We start from the raw sequence: 15,590 nt of genomic DNA, 5'->3' as shown, positions 1-15,590 counted from the left end.
CGGTCCCGCAACCAGGAAGTGAAGATAGGGGGCGTGGCCACGCATTTACCACATTGGAGAAAAAGTAAGGAAAGACTAAGCGTCCATGTCGTGGCATGGTTGCCTGGTGACCGCAAACACCAAGGGAGGATCAAGTATCGAGTGGTCAGCATGGTAAATGCCTATTTCAGGGCTGATGAATTTGAAAAAAAACAGACTGTAGCAGAGTTGGATACTTGCCATAGGAGTACTAAGGTATAAACATGAAAGCACCTGGGAACTTCACAAGTTATTCAGCTTATTGACAAACATACGTTAAAACACAGATACACGTATAATATTACAAATGTAAATGTGAATACAGTCACCAACATGTGTGCACCTACCCAACATGGTGGTAAGACACATGTCATTATCATTAAGCAGCAAGTGAAGTTAGTAAGAGCTGTGTGTATGTACCTACCCTACATGGTGGTAAGACACACAAATTCACAGATAGTCGTAGTGAAAGTGCAAAGCCAGAAAAAAGGTCATATCGAAGAGGAATTACAGGTTGGCAAGTTGTGCAAAACTGTTCTCGAATTCATTAAGACCTTTATGCACAGAATCAAAGTAATCAATCCATTTCAGTTCTCTGATGTTGAGAATGGGAGCTATGCTACCACCCCTAGGGCCCAGTGTGACATGTTCTAATACAGTCCACTTTAAACTTTCTGGTTGGTGGTTTTCCTTGGTACAATGCTCAACCATCGGCGCCCCAACCACTTTACACCTAATGCGACTGCAATGCTGTAGAAACCGAACTTTGGCACGTTGTTGGGTTTGGCCAACGTATATTAGATCACATGGGCATACCACACAATATACCATATCCGTGGTATTGCAGTTAGTGTGTGATTTAAGACTGATGAAATGATGTTTGAAACGGAATTGCTTAGTTTGAATAGCCGATGGACAGGCCTTACAATTGCCACATCTAAAGTGCCCCACAACAGGTGGCAAGTTCCAAAGGGAGGTGAGGGTAGGTACAGTCGTTGTGTCCAAAAATGAACAAACCACATGTTCACGGATGTTTTTTGCCTTTCTAAAGGAATGCAGAGGTAAGCTGTTACTGTCTAAGTCATCCGAAATCATGTCCCAATGCTTGTTGATAACTTTTTTAATTGCATTACTCTTAGTAGAGTAAGTAGTCACACATATCAGGCGTCCATCAGCCTCATTGTTTCTTTCACTGGGTTGAAGCAGAGATTCACGCGGGTTAAACCACGCTCTTTTCCGGGATTTTTTGATAAGACGCTTGGGATAGCCCCGTTCAATGAGGCGGTTCATTAAAGTCTCAGATTGCTCCATGTAATCATCCTTCTTGCTGCAGTTGCGGCGAATCCTTAAAAACTGGCCAAAGGGCAAATTGTCCCTAAGGCCTCTGGGATGGGGACTGGAGTACTGCAGTAATGAGTTGCGCTCAGCAGGTTTTCTGTAGAGGGTAGTGTGTAATGCTTCATCTTCAGCGAAAATGGAGAGATCTAGGAAATCTATTTTTTTGTCAAATTTGATGGTGAATTGGATGTCCTTAGATTTCATGTTGAGCCAGGTGTAGAATTCCATTATTTCGGTTTCAGTGCCCATCCAGACAAAGAGGATATCGTCAATATACCTCATCCACAGTTGTATGTGTGTCCCTAAAGGATTGGAGTTGTTAAGAATAAAAGTCTCTTCAAAAGTTGACATAAAGATGATTGCCAGATCAGGGGCGTATGCAGCCCCCATCGCTACCCCCTTAGTTTGAAGGTAGAAACAATTTTTGAACACAAAAAAGTTTCTCATCATTGCGATTTTCAGAAGCAGAATGATGAATGTGGTAGGCACACGCACCGGTGCCTCACGTCTATCCAAGGCCATGGCAACAACCACCAAAGCTTCTTCCTGGGGGATGCTCGTGTAGAGGGAAACAATATCACATGTTGCCAAGAGTCCTTTATTGGAATTAAAAGGACGTCCATCCATTATATTAATGGTGTGTGTGGTATCACGTAGATATGTCTCAGTTTGTTCAGCCAGTGGTTTCAGAAAAAAATCAATATACCGGCACAATGGTTCAAGTATCGAGCCACACCCTGATACTATTGGTCGGCCCGGGGGGTTCTGCATGTCCTTGTGCACTTTGGGTAGTGTATATATGGTGGGAAGGCGAGGTTTTTTTTTATTGAGATATTGAAATTCCTGTTCGGACACAAACCCTTGATCTAAACCATCTTTGGTTACTTTAAGAATTTCTGATGCAAGCTCTTTTGAAGGATCACCAGCCAGTTTCTTATAGCTGACTCCATCTCCAAGCTGTCTCAAAATTTCATCTGTGTATTTGTCCACGTCCTGCACAATGATTGCACCACCCTTGTCAGCCGGTTTGACAATGACACCCTTGTTATTTTTTAAGGATGACAGTGCCAACTTCTCTGCCTTGCTGATATTAAATTTGATGTATTTTTTCTCATTGAGGATCTTTTTCACATCCCGTAGGACAAAACTCTCATAGGCCAAAATCCTTTGGGTCATTGGTGGGAGGGACAAAGGTCGATGGTATTCGGAGGCCAGTGGTAGATGAATTTGTATGTTGCGGTTATTTTTGAAGAAGTACTGAAGTCTAATTTTCCTGAAGAAACAATGCAACTCAGCTATGGTTGTAAACATATTGGGTATTGCAGTTGGTACATATGATAGACCTCGGCTGAGCACTTTAACTTCATCATCATTTAGAACATAAGATGAAATGTTAATTACTGGTGTATTCGCAGGTTTTACCACCTGTAGTTCTTTCGACGGGTTGACCTCTCCCCGTGTTCCTCTGGCGGGAACCGGACCTGCTTCATTCCTCTCCCTCTCCCAGTATCCCATTCTGTTCCCGAATTCTGTTGGCCCCTGCCAGTGCCTCTGTTCCAATTGTTGCCTCTGCCTCGAGGTGGTCTCCATCCCCCCCTGTCCTAAAAAAGGGTTTTGTGGGTATGATGGGTCGTAGGACTGGCAACTAATAACACCACTGGGTTTGGGTTCCCAACAGTAAAGCCAAGTCACCGACCACTATCAAACAAAACAAATGCCAATACTGCTAATTAGTTTGAACTCCCATTATTGTGAACATATTGAGAATAAAACAACATGTACCACAGACTTATAATTCTGTCTTGAATCAATCTTTTTTCATTGTAATTATTTTTCTTAACACAATTTATAAATTTTTTCACATTTCAGTCTTTTTGAAAACCAACAGAAGACAAAAAATTACATAAAAAGATTAAGCATCACAACATATTTACATATTCACATTCCTAATATTCCCCATTCAATAACTCATTCAACCTTGTCAGGCTTTCTCACATTCATTCAACACATTCACAACTATCCCTTACAAAATTACAATTTCATTATTTCAAAATAATCTTATACTTCATTTTTTACAACCGTATGGCTGATGCATAGATTGTCTGACCATCTATGCATCAGCCATAAGATTGTAAAAAATACTTGATTCTGTATAGAAAGATTACAATTTAGATGACAATGAATACTATTGCTTGGTTTTGAAGTATAAGATTCTATTGAAATAATGAAATTGTAATTTTGTAAGGGATAGTTGTGAATGTGTTGAATGAATGTGAGACAGCCTGACAAGGTTGAATGAGTTATTGAATGGGGAATATTAGGAATGTCAATATGTAATTATGGTGTGATGCTTAATCTTTGTATGTAATTTGTTGTCTTCTGTTGGTTTTAAAAAAGATTGAAATGTGAAAACATTTGTACATTTTGTTGAGAAAAATAATTAAAATGAAAAAAGATTGATTCAAAACAGAATTATAAGTCTGTGGTACATGTTGTTTTATTCTCAATATGTTCACAATAATGGGAGTTCAAACTAATTAGCAGTATTGGCATAAAAATCTGGCAGGCAGGAAATGGCCTCACATTGCGGTGAACCCGCCACCGACAGCCTTTTGGTAGCAGGTTCACCGCCATCGTAATGAGCCCCATAGTTGATTGTTTAGATATTTTTTAGGCCTCAGACAAATACTTGTTTTTGGCCCAGAGTACAATATTACCACCTTTGTCCGAATTTCTAACAGCACAATCAGTTTCTCCTTGCACTTTATTAATCAATTTCTGACATTCAACATAGCATGCTTTATTTGTATTCTTTTTTGAACTTTTACTGTGTAAGACCTTCAATTCATTGATGACTAAATCACTAAAAATATCTATCGCATCTTTTGCCATCATCAGGGTATATTATGACTTAGGTATGACATTAATTTGAACTTCACCACACATGTCCAGTCCGTCTTCAATGAGCATCACTTCCTCATTGACAGTCCCTTCGACTCCTTAATTTTCGTTTTGTAATTCACGAAGATCTAGCATTAAATTAATGCCTTGTACAGTTAGTACACTGTGTTGGTCTGTCGTACACAGAAATCTAATTCTGGCCCGCATTCCGAATTGGCTTCTCCTTACGTGTTTCGTCCGTAGTTTTTCTAATGGTTCGCAGGTTGAAGCTGACATCCATAGTGAAATAGTATACATCATCAACAGTGAAGAAGGACAAATCCCACATTACCATGTGAATAGACATACAGAATGAGTTCCATATTGAAAGCACAGTTGTTACAGATTACACCTATCTCAAATGTAATTAACATGAGCATACATTGGACAGTTTGCGTCCTATATTTGAAATAAAACGTGGTACATTGAGCGTAATTCATATGCATACTTTTAGGTCTTGTAATTACAACATGACCATTACTGAAAAAAACAATTCACATATTGAGTTCAGCTGATGTTTACGCAAATCTTCTTTAGAAACAAAATGCCTTACCAGCCTTGTTTTATATTTTTCACAGCTTATTAGTCTTACATCCACACTCCACCCATAAATGGCCGGCTCAACAGGTCTTATTTTTTGTATTTTATTTAACATTTTATTCTTTTATTCATTCATCAAATGTTAATTCATGTATATAACATATTTATAACATATTTATATTAACTTATACTTTTGTCTTCTCTATTCACAATTTATGTCAACGTGAAACCACAAGTTAATTATTTTTTAAAACCCTACATTCAATCTCCAAGCATACCACATACTTTATACCTTCATACCACTCTTAATCTATGCATACAATCTCTAAAACATTATCACAAAGCTATACTAGCATAGGTCTTATGCATTTACAACATGTATATACATTGTTACAGCATTTTACAGTTTTCTTTTCTCTAGGTTCAGGTAAAAATAGAAAAACTTAATTTTTGCAAACTATCATGATTTGTTTACAATTTACAAGTACAGTAGATAATATTTCATTTTTGTTCACTCTATTGTGGTTTTAATCAATTTTCTTCAATGCGCGTTTTGGCGGTAAATACCTTCCTGAGGAATGCCACAAATCAAGCCCCCATTTTACTTTCACTTGACCTGCAAGAAAGCAATATAATCCCTACTGAGTGTCACATGTAGAAATATATTCATTTTCCTAACACTTCTGTGCAGTGTGCTACAGAACCACCAACTACAATCATCTCTTGATATTTGCTTCAATATAGAGAAAAAGAGATGCTACCATATATACCACACATAAGCACCCGTGTTTACTACTAAGACACACCTCATTCGGAATGATACCCTTCTTACAAGCTTCATAAATTATATTGGTTACTTTACTTTGAACCTACTATAGGGGATACAGGGTATAGGTGTAAGGATGGCCAATGCTAGGTTCATAAAAAGTATCGATTTTGGAGGACCATCAAAAGGAGAGGACAGCAAAATATTATGATTTCCAATCAGTGGTGTGAACTACTAATTACCCTTTGAAGGCCTGTTGAAAGTTGGACTGAGACCGTCAACATTATCGGCGCCCTCTTGCTCTCCTTAACCCTTTTTGTGCGCGTAAAACAGCCGCCATTTTGAACACCATGGCTTCCCTGCTCCCGCCGAGAGCCAGCGCGCCTCTCTCCCACTCCTAGCTTCGCCGGCATCCCCCGCGTACTGACAACCCCCCCTGCCTGCACCTGCCGCGAATCATAAAAACCCCTCTTCAGCGCTGCTCTGCGCCAGGCCCTCGTCCTGTTCCCAGCGCGACACCTCCCTTCTTCCCATTTATGATCCCCGGCCCTTTGATGCAAACCCCATTTCCCCGTGTGCCCGTTTGTCTTCCCCGTTCCCAGGCCGACACCCAGCTCTGCCGATACCAATCCCTTGCCCCTCCCCGTACAATAGAAAGCTTCCCTCCTCAAAGGACCCCCGAGATGATCAAAGCCCCCCCCCCCATCCCACGAGATCCGATCGAAACCCACACACTCCGTGGATCGGCAGAATATCCAGCTGCGCGATGATCATCACCTGTTGTGTTGTGAACGGGGCGGGGACTTCCACTGTAATCTTGCGTGGGAACGGGCTGGGAAGGGGGGGGATTCTAAGGATGTCTTTCCGTACATCAAAGTATCGACGAAAATGTGTTACATGCAATAAACAGATAAACGTGTGTATAAGAGGCCAGGCCTCAGGGATGCAGTTAGAGCACCTCAGAACGATACCTTCTGTCCGTTTCGTTGTGTTCTCCTCCGGAGAGAATAAAAACCTTGTTTCCTGCCTTCCAGTCTCCAGCGCCTGCCTCTTCAATAGTTTAACTTCTTTGTGGGTTCAAGAGGCGACACCGCCGGGCAAATACTTAAGGATCTTATATTCTGGTTGGTAGTGCCCCCCATTTATTTTCTACAATTGGCGTCCCAAGCGTGGGGCCCATCAGCGACCCATGGATCCAGTGGGAGAGGTCCTGACGACAAAGTGAACGACTGCAACGATCGGGAACGCGTCTGTCCGATAGACCCTCGTCTGACAGCCGATCATCCGAACTTCACTGGTTCCGAACAGACCTCTCTCGAGTGATCTACGGTCCTGACTGGGAACCATCAGGAGTGCCGCGAGGATAACGGAGAAGAGAGGACGATCGGGCGCTGGATTCGGAAGACAGGAAACTGTCCATGCGGTCCGGGTAAGGTCGTGTAACCACGACAAGTCGCGAAATATTTGCTTGATTGCTTGTTTGTTTAAAAATACTAGTATTGCTCTTTTTTATTTATTTGGAGATTCACTGTCTGCAAACGGAGAAACAACGGGCTCTCTCTTTGCAAGCAGTGGAGGATAGGTAGGGCAGCAGCCGTGCTTATTTTTTCTCCCCCACTCAATAATCACTTGAAACTGAACTGTTGTTCGCAAACTATTGTTTCCTGGAGATTCCCTGTCTGCAAACAGGGAAGAGACCACCCTTTTTGCAGATAGTGAAAAGGGTAGGTAACGCAGATCTTTGCGGACCTACTCATTCTCCCCATTGTTATTTATTGGTCTTTTGTTATTTTGATCCATGAGGTATTCACTGCCTGCAAACAACGTAGAATAGAAATATTCTGTCCCGTCTTTGCACCTAGTGATAAGATAGGCAGTGCTGACTTTTTAGTCCCTCGTTACGAGCCGTCATGTCTGTCTTCTCCCCACTGATTGGTAGCCTGTTTAGCCCGGACCGCTTATTAGAGATGGACCATCCAGCCCCACTGGAGGGCACCCCTAATAAGGACATGTTCATGAAGCATGGATTGACCGCTATAGCCTATAGTAAACTATGGCATAAATATACAAAAAAGGGTCAAGAAAGTCAATGGCCCCTGATAGGATCCTTCGATGATGATAAAATAAAAACGCTAGAAACTGCCCTGGGTAAAAACAAGACAACACCTACTATGCTTGACAGCTTCGGCATGTGGCGAAAAGAAACTGAACAACGTAAGAAGAAAACTGAGAGTAGGTTGGAAAAAGAGCTGCGAAAAGCAGCCCACCTAGCTGCTCAGAAACTAGAAAAAGAGATAAAAGAAAGAGAGAAAGCTAAACAGAAACTAGAAATGGAAACGCCAAGCCAGTGTCCGGATAGAACCCCCTCCATGCTCTACCCTGATTTACCCTCGAAACGACAAGCCAATGAGGACCTGCTGTTAGGTCCTCCTATCATCTACATGCCCCCTCCATATGCCCCTTCTCAACCCGTGGCGCAGCACGCGCCACCCCCAGGTACAAACGAAGGTACCGCCACAGCGTCGGCCCCAATGGCCTCTGTGCCAGCCGAACCCCTTGTATTAAAACCCGCATCAACAACAACGTTAGACGACCATGAGACTCGAGGGGCTGGTCCTGCAAGAACAAACAGACTAGACAAAGATGAGCGAGCGGGGATCGACAAAATAGCAAGGACACTGGTAGAAAGGAAGGATGATGAAGAGTACATCACAGATATGTTCAGCTCGTATATAGGGAGTCACAGACGACATTTTACCGTACGACTGTGTTATCATGTCTTGAATGCATACGAGGACCGATATCGAGACAAAGGTCCCGAGAGCCTAAGGACTCTGTACCGGAAGGTCGATATCGGGGATGAGGGCGAGTGTGATGTGTCGGACCTCCTTACGCGTACGCTTGAGGTTTTCCGCCACCTCACTGAACAAAAGCCGGGAGCTAAATCCGCAGCCTCCGTAGTGACCGAACCACAAACCGAGCAATCTAACACCATGATGCCGATACGTGAGGCTGCCCCTTACTGGGTTCCTCCTAGGGGTACAGGGACTCACGATGATGCAAACAACCAAGATGCGAAGGGAAGGGTAGTGTACAACTGGGTCTACCAGCCGTGGGACCGGCAAGAGATACTGACATTCCGGAAATCTCTACCCGACCTACGTAAAAACCCCACTGCCTTCTATACTGAATTGGGTACAGCCCTGGGTTCAACGATCATGACCCTGGCTGACATCGACTTGTTCTTCGGGTTATGTCTACCAGCTGATGTGTGGAAGCAAATCCGGAAAGTCGACCACCTTGAGCTGTTTGGACATACCTGGTCACAACTCGATGACCTGGACAAACAACGGGGACCAGGACAAAAGCCGTTGAAATCCATCCTAGACCTCCCAGATAAAATCGTAGAGAAATTAAAAACCCTAATCCCAGAAAAGAAAGTGGACTGGTCGATAGTAACAGCCTGTCGCCAAAAACCCCAGGAGGATGTATCGGAATACTTCTCCCGGTTTGAAACGGTGTTCTCCGATTACAGCGGCCAGGACATGACCACTGCAACCGGACACCATCTGTTTGTCCAGAATTATGTTAAGGGCCTATCATCGGAAATCTCCCAGAAACTACAGGCCAGCGAGAGTAGTTGGGCAGCCTCCAAACCTACAGCGATTCTCCAAATGGCCCAATATTATGAGCATCAGAAAAACGAAAACGATAGGGCGACAGAGAAAAAGAAGAAAGACTTAAAAGAGAGGGTGATGATTGCCAAACTGCAGGGGGTGACTATAGGACGAGACCAATACCGAGGAAACTACCAGACAAACGTCCCTAAGACTACATTTCCCCAGGACCGCACTGTGACTTCCTACAGTGGACGCACAGACCTTAGAGAAGACCAGTGCGCTTTCTGCAAAGGGACTGGCCATTGGAAATCCCAGTGCCCAGTTCTTCTGGAAATGATCAGAAACAAAGACCCCAGGGATGTAGCAAACGGACCGAGACCTAAGGGACAACAACGAGGGCCCCCAAATGACGCAACTAATGACAGATCAAACAGACCAAATACGTTCGATCGACCCCGACAGAACCAATATCAACAATCTGACTATGACGACGCTCACACCTTCGCATAGGACAGCCAAGGGCGAGGGAGGGATCCAGTCGAGCTCTATGTTGACCAGCAGGGCCCTTACGTCACTGCTAAGGTCCTGGGTACCAAGTCTCCATTTCTGGTAGACACTGGCGCAACACGTAGTGCGTTATCTAAACGACTGATTCCAAGGGCACCCTTGTCTGGCTCACTCATAACATCGACAGGTTTCGATGGAACGCCCTCCACCAACCCTCTGTCTGCCCCGATTCTCTTTGACGTAGAAAACAACACCACCGACACCACGTTCTTGCTTTCCTCCAATAGCCCTGACGCCATTATGGGACTTGACTTACTGAAACACTTCCGAGCGACGATTAGGTGTTCTCAAGATGGAGTTCGAGTGTTTCTTTACGACAACCCCGTTCTGCTTAGACATTGCTCTCCCCGACACATGTTTTCCATCACCGACGTTGACGCGTCCCTGCTTGACACTCTACCTCCGTATCTGTGGGCCAAAGCGGATTCGGACGTAGGGCGTATGTTAATTGACCCAGTGCACATTACTGTCCGACCAGACGCAACACTCCCAAAACTCCCACAATATCGGATATCGCCAGAGGGCGAGAAGGCATTGGTAATGATTATCCAGTCACTGATAGACGCAGGAGTGGTAGAGGAAGTGGTTAGCAACGTTTGCAACAGCCCTATCTTGCCCATTATCAAGAAGCAGGGAGAGGGAGATGAGAAAGCATACCGTTTCATCATCGACCTCCGAGAGATCAACAAAGTGGTGGTACCCCAGTACCCTGTGGTCTCAGACATCACCACCATCCTGACCTTGATTCCATCCACTGCCACCACCTTTTCCGTCATCGACCTCAAGAACGCATTCTTCTCCATCCCCATCCACCCGGACAGCCGATATCTCTTCGGCTTTACCCTAAAAGCCCGCTCATATAGGTTTTGCCGAGCTCCTCAAGGCTACACGGAAAGCCCTAGCATCTACAGCCAGGCCCTCAAAAGACAACTAGACCAAGTCCAGTTACCCGACGGAGTGGTGTTGGTACAATATGTCGATGACATCCTTTTGGCAGCCGACACCACCCCTCTAGCGGTTACCGCCACCATTCAACTCTTGCACTTCCTTGCGGAAAATGGCCACAAGGTCTCCAAGAAGAAGTTGCAATTCTGCCTACCCCAGGTCACTTACCTAGGCCACCTTTTGTCCAAAGATGGAAGAAAACTCACCCCTGATCGAATCCAAACCGTTCTAGATACCCCTGTCCCTAAAACCCAGAAGCAGGTTCGCTCCCTATTAGGCCTCACCTCCTTCTGCCGACAATGGTTACCAAACTTCAGCCTCGTTGTAAAACCACTGCTTTCTCTGCTAAACAAAGACGTCCCTTTCCCACTCCCTTGGACTCCTGAGTGTCAAACTTCCTTCACACAACTGCGAGATGCTCTTTGCTCAGCCCCTGTCCTGGGTACCCCTGATTACAGAAAGCCCTTCTCCCTTTACACTCACGAAAGGGAGGGGTGCGCTTTATCTGTCCTGACCCAGGCCATCGGCCCTAAGCAACGACCGTGCGCTTACTTCTCTGCCACTCTTGACCCTGTCGCCAGAGCCTTGCCTGCCTGCCTTCGAGCTGTAGCTGCTGCTGCAGTCTCTATCCGACAGAGTGAGGGGATTGTACTCTCGAATTCACTCACGGTACTGGTACCCCATGCAGTCGACACCCTCCTGAACCAAACCAAGACGCAACATCTGACGAGTGCACGACTGACTGGATACGAACTGACCTTGCTTGCCCCCCATATCACCCTGAAAAGATGCACCACACTGAACCCAGCAACTCTGTTACCCTTGCCAGAGAACGATCCCAATGTGCACCCCGTACATGACTGCGTGACTCTTACGGACGAACAGACCAGGAGTAGGGTCGATCTCAGAGACACGGCTTTCCCTGACCCCGACGGGGAGCTGTGGGTGGACGGTTCTTGCATCAAACTCCCCGATGGTACCACTTCCGCTGCCTATGCAGTCACCACGGCTCGAACTGTAGTAGAAACAGCCCGCATCGCCCAGCGATCTGCCCAGGCAGCGGAACTGATTGCTTTGACGCGAGCCTGCATCCTGGCAACAGGGACCACAGCGAACATTTACACCGACAGCCAGTATGCCTTCGGGGTGGTTCACCATTTTGGGCTCCTCTGGAGGGAGAGAGGATTCTTGACCTCACACGGCACACCCATTTTGCACGGGGATCTAGTCTCCGCCTTAATTGAAGCTGTCCTCCTCCCCAACAAACTTGCCGTTATCAAATGCCAGGCACACAAGAAAGTGACAGACATTATTGGACAGGGAAATGCACTAGCCGACATCACCGCCCGAACGACAGCTGAAAATAGAACGACAACACATATGTACGTGACCAGGTCACAAGCAGAAAACTGGACTGACGCCAAGGACACAATTAGAGACATACAAACGACTAGCACACAACACGAATTGACTGAATGGACACGGGTGGGATTGAAAGACGATGAAGGCTGCTGGCGGACCAAAGACACGAACAGATGGTTGCTACCTGATTCGTACTTGATTCCCATATTAACCATGGCACACTCCCCTGCCCACATAGGATCAGCCCCCATGATCGAACTTGTCTCCAGGGTTTGGCACAATGACAAGATCCCAGATTCCGCCAAACGCCTGGTCCAACAATGCTTAATATGCCTGCAACACAACCCCGGGAAAGGAACTGTAGTACCCCGGGGGGGATTTGGGGTCCCAAACCACCCATTTGAAGTCCTGCAGATGGACTACATCCAGCTAGACAGATGCCAAGGCCTGAAATATGTACTAGTCGTGGTGTGCGCATTTAGCAAGTGGGTGGAAGCATATCCAACCCGTGACAACACCGCTATGGCCACTGCAAAGGTTCTGTTAAAGGAGTTTTTCCCCCGTTATGGCCTCTGCCGTGTTTTATGGAGTGATAATGGCCCCCACTTTGTAGCCAACGTTATCCAGCTCATCCTAAATGGGCTGGGTATTAAACAGAAATTCCACGCAGTCTTCCACCCTCAATCTGCTGGGCTTGTCGAACGACACAATGCCACACTAAAGCTTAAACTGGCCAAAATAGTGGCTACGACGGGCCTGAAATGGCCAGACGCCCTCCCATTGGCATTGCTATCGATGCGCTCTACCCCCACCCGACATCACTTAACCCCTTATGAAGTTGTCTTCGGTCGACCCATGAGCGTCTGGTCTGCCCCGAAACCAACTTCCATTCATGACGTTCCGGATGTCCTAATGTCTGATTATCTGTACAAATTGACTGAAACTTTGCCTGTCCTTCATCAGCAGGTGCAGCAGGCCATCCCCGATGCTTCCAGGGGTCCGGGTCACGCCATCCAGCCGGGGGACTTCGTGCTGATCCGAAATTTTCAGCGATCAAAGAGTTTGGAACCCCGGTGGACGGGCCCCTGGCAAGTGCTGATCACCACTCGGACCGCACTTCGAGTGGAGGGGAAGAAACACTGGCTGCACGCTCATCACTGCAAAAAGGTCTCTCCAGCCCTGGCCACGACAGACACCGTCAACACCCAAGAAGAGCTCCTGAACCAGGACCGACCATCGTTGAACTGCTACCCTGATACTGAGACACTTGAACTTTCAAAACATCCTGATCCCACTGTGCCATCTCGAGAAGGGTATTTCCTGCGTCGAAAGGAGGGAGCTTCGGCTAAGTAGGCCACGGACTAGGTTAAAGGATCTCAGAACGGTGACCCAAACTACCAAGGGTTACCTGGAGAGAAGCTAAAACTAAGTCTGTGGTCCTGCCCACTACCGAGCACCTTGAAGACGAAGATGATGGAAGCGCCAGATAAGAAGATGATGGAAGCGCCAAATAAGAAGCCGACGGAGACAGCAGGAAATACCCACTACAGAAATCCGAGAATAGACAGACTCCATAGCTCAAAGACAATTGCACTCTTCATCGTAATCCTCCTCTGTTTTCTCCTCATGACTACGCTCTGGATTATGGAAGAACACGCACCTGCTCACGAAACATTCCTAACCACTGCTCAGCCTACCACCATGAAGGAACATTATCTAATTTCGCTCTCTCCTCAACTAAGAGAGAGGCGAAAGGAGTTTTGGAACAACTCTTTCGTGCAGCTACTTCACCAGCACAATCTTGCCACCAATACCACCAACTGCTGGATCTGTGGGTTGCTACCCCATGCCACTGGACATTCAATACCATTCATCCCTTCACCCTTCTCTGTCCACGGCTCCTGCCTTGCCTGGCTGATCCTCCTGCAAGAGAGCTATACGGGCAATGCCACCTCCAGCAGAACTGCAGCACATTCTTCTCATGGGGCCGGGCGAAACAAGACAAAGACACACTTCTGCCCGCTGACCCCCAGCGACTCGAACCAAATGGACATCCCGGCCAAAGAACGAATCGAAATGCAGGTGTTCAACAATCCAACCAGACCCACCTTCTCCTATCTGCGGAAACGAACGGCTGCCACTCTGACTGTGGCCCTGACGGTCATCAACGTCACAGGCCACATGTGCGTAGAAGGACTTGGGACACAGCTGGTGGGTCGCAGCGCTTGCCGCTTTACCAGAACTCTGGATTCCACGGATCCACCTTCCTTTGTGTCATCCCCAAACATGTATTTCATCTGCGGCACGAAGGCCTACACCTGGCTCCCCAAAGGCTGGGGGGGCGCTTGCTACATCTCCTTCGTCCTTCCTCCAACTTATGTGGCCCCAGCGAATCACCACCGGCAAAAACGAGCCAAAGACATTGAACAAGCCGACTCAACAGGGGCGCAGTTCCTCGATGCTATGAAAGGACTCGTCCCCCTCTGGGGCCCGATGGCAAACAGCCGTGCCATCCGACATTTGACTCAGGCAGTCGAGACAACCATGAACATCACAGCGGGCATCTTTGCCAACAACACTGCCGAGCTCCAAGCGGTCCGTTTGGTGGCTCTGCAGAACCGCCTCGTTCTAGATGTGGTTCTGGCGGACCGTGGAGGAGCATGCCGCATTATTGGGTCCAGCTGTTGTACATACATACCGGACAACTCACCCTCAGTGTACAAAGCCATCGAACATCTTCACAGACTCTCTTCGGAAGTTCACCAAGAGCAAGAAGAATGGTCGCTTGGTGGTTGGTTCTGGGACACCGTCAAAAGCTGGGGCTGGAGACTGCTCACCATTATCATGATTCCCGTAGTTGTAATATGTGGCCTATGCTTAGGAATTCAATGTTTGCCACCTATGTGTTCTTTATGTGCGAATTGTATTTTTCCTAAAACTGTGGACATTGGAAGCGAACATATGAGAGCATTGTATGATACCGAAGTTAGGAATTTGATGAAAATTGACATTGAATAAGCAAGTTGGCTAGATATGTTGAAAAGGGAGGACTGTTGAAAGTTGGACTGAGACCGTCAACATTATCGGCGCCCTCTTGCTCTCCTTAACCCTTTTTGTGCGCGTAAAACAGCCGCCATTTTGAACACCATGGCTTCCCTGCTCCCGCCGAGAGCCAGCGCGCCTCTCTCCCACTCCTAGCTTCGCCGGCCGGCATCCCCTGCGTACTGACAACCCCCCCTGCCTGCACCTGCCGCGAATCATAAAAACCCCTCTTCAGCGCTGCTCTGCGCCAGGCCCTCGTCCTGTTCCCAGCGCGACACCTCCCTTCTTCCCATTTATGATCCCCGGCCCTTTGATGCAAACCCCATTTCCCCGTGTGCCCGTTTGTCTTCCCCGTTCCCAGGCCGACACCCAGCTCTGCCGATACCAATCCCTTGCCCCTCCCCGTACAATAGAAAGCTTCCCTCCTCAAAGGACACCCGAGATGATCAAAG

The sequence above is a fragment of the Lissotriton helveticus genome, chromosome 1_1 (genome assembly GCF_964261635.1).
Source record: "Lissotriton helveticus chromosome 1_1, aLisHel1.1, whole genome shotgun sequence".
Taxonomy (NCBI): domain Eukaryota; kingdom Metazoa; phylum Chordata; class Amphibia; order Caudata; family Salamandridae; genus Lissotriton; species Lissotriton helveticus.
Note: the sequence above shows the minus strand (reverse complement) of the source record.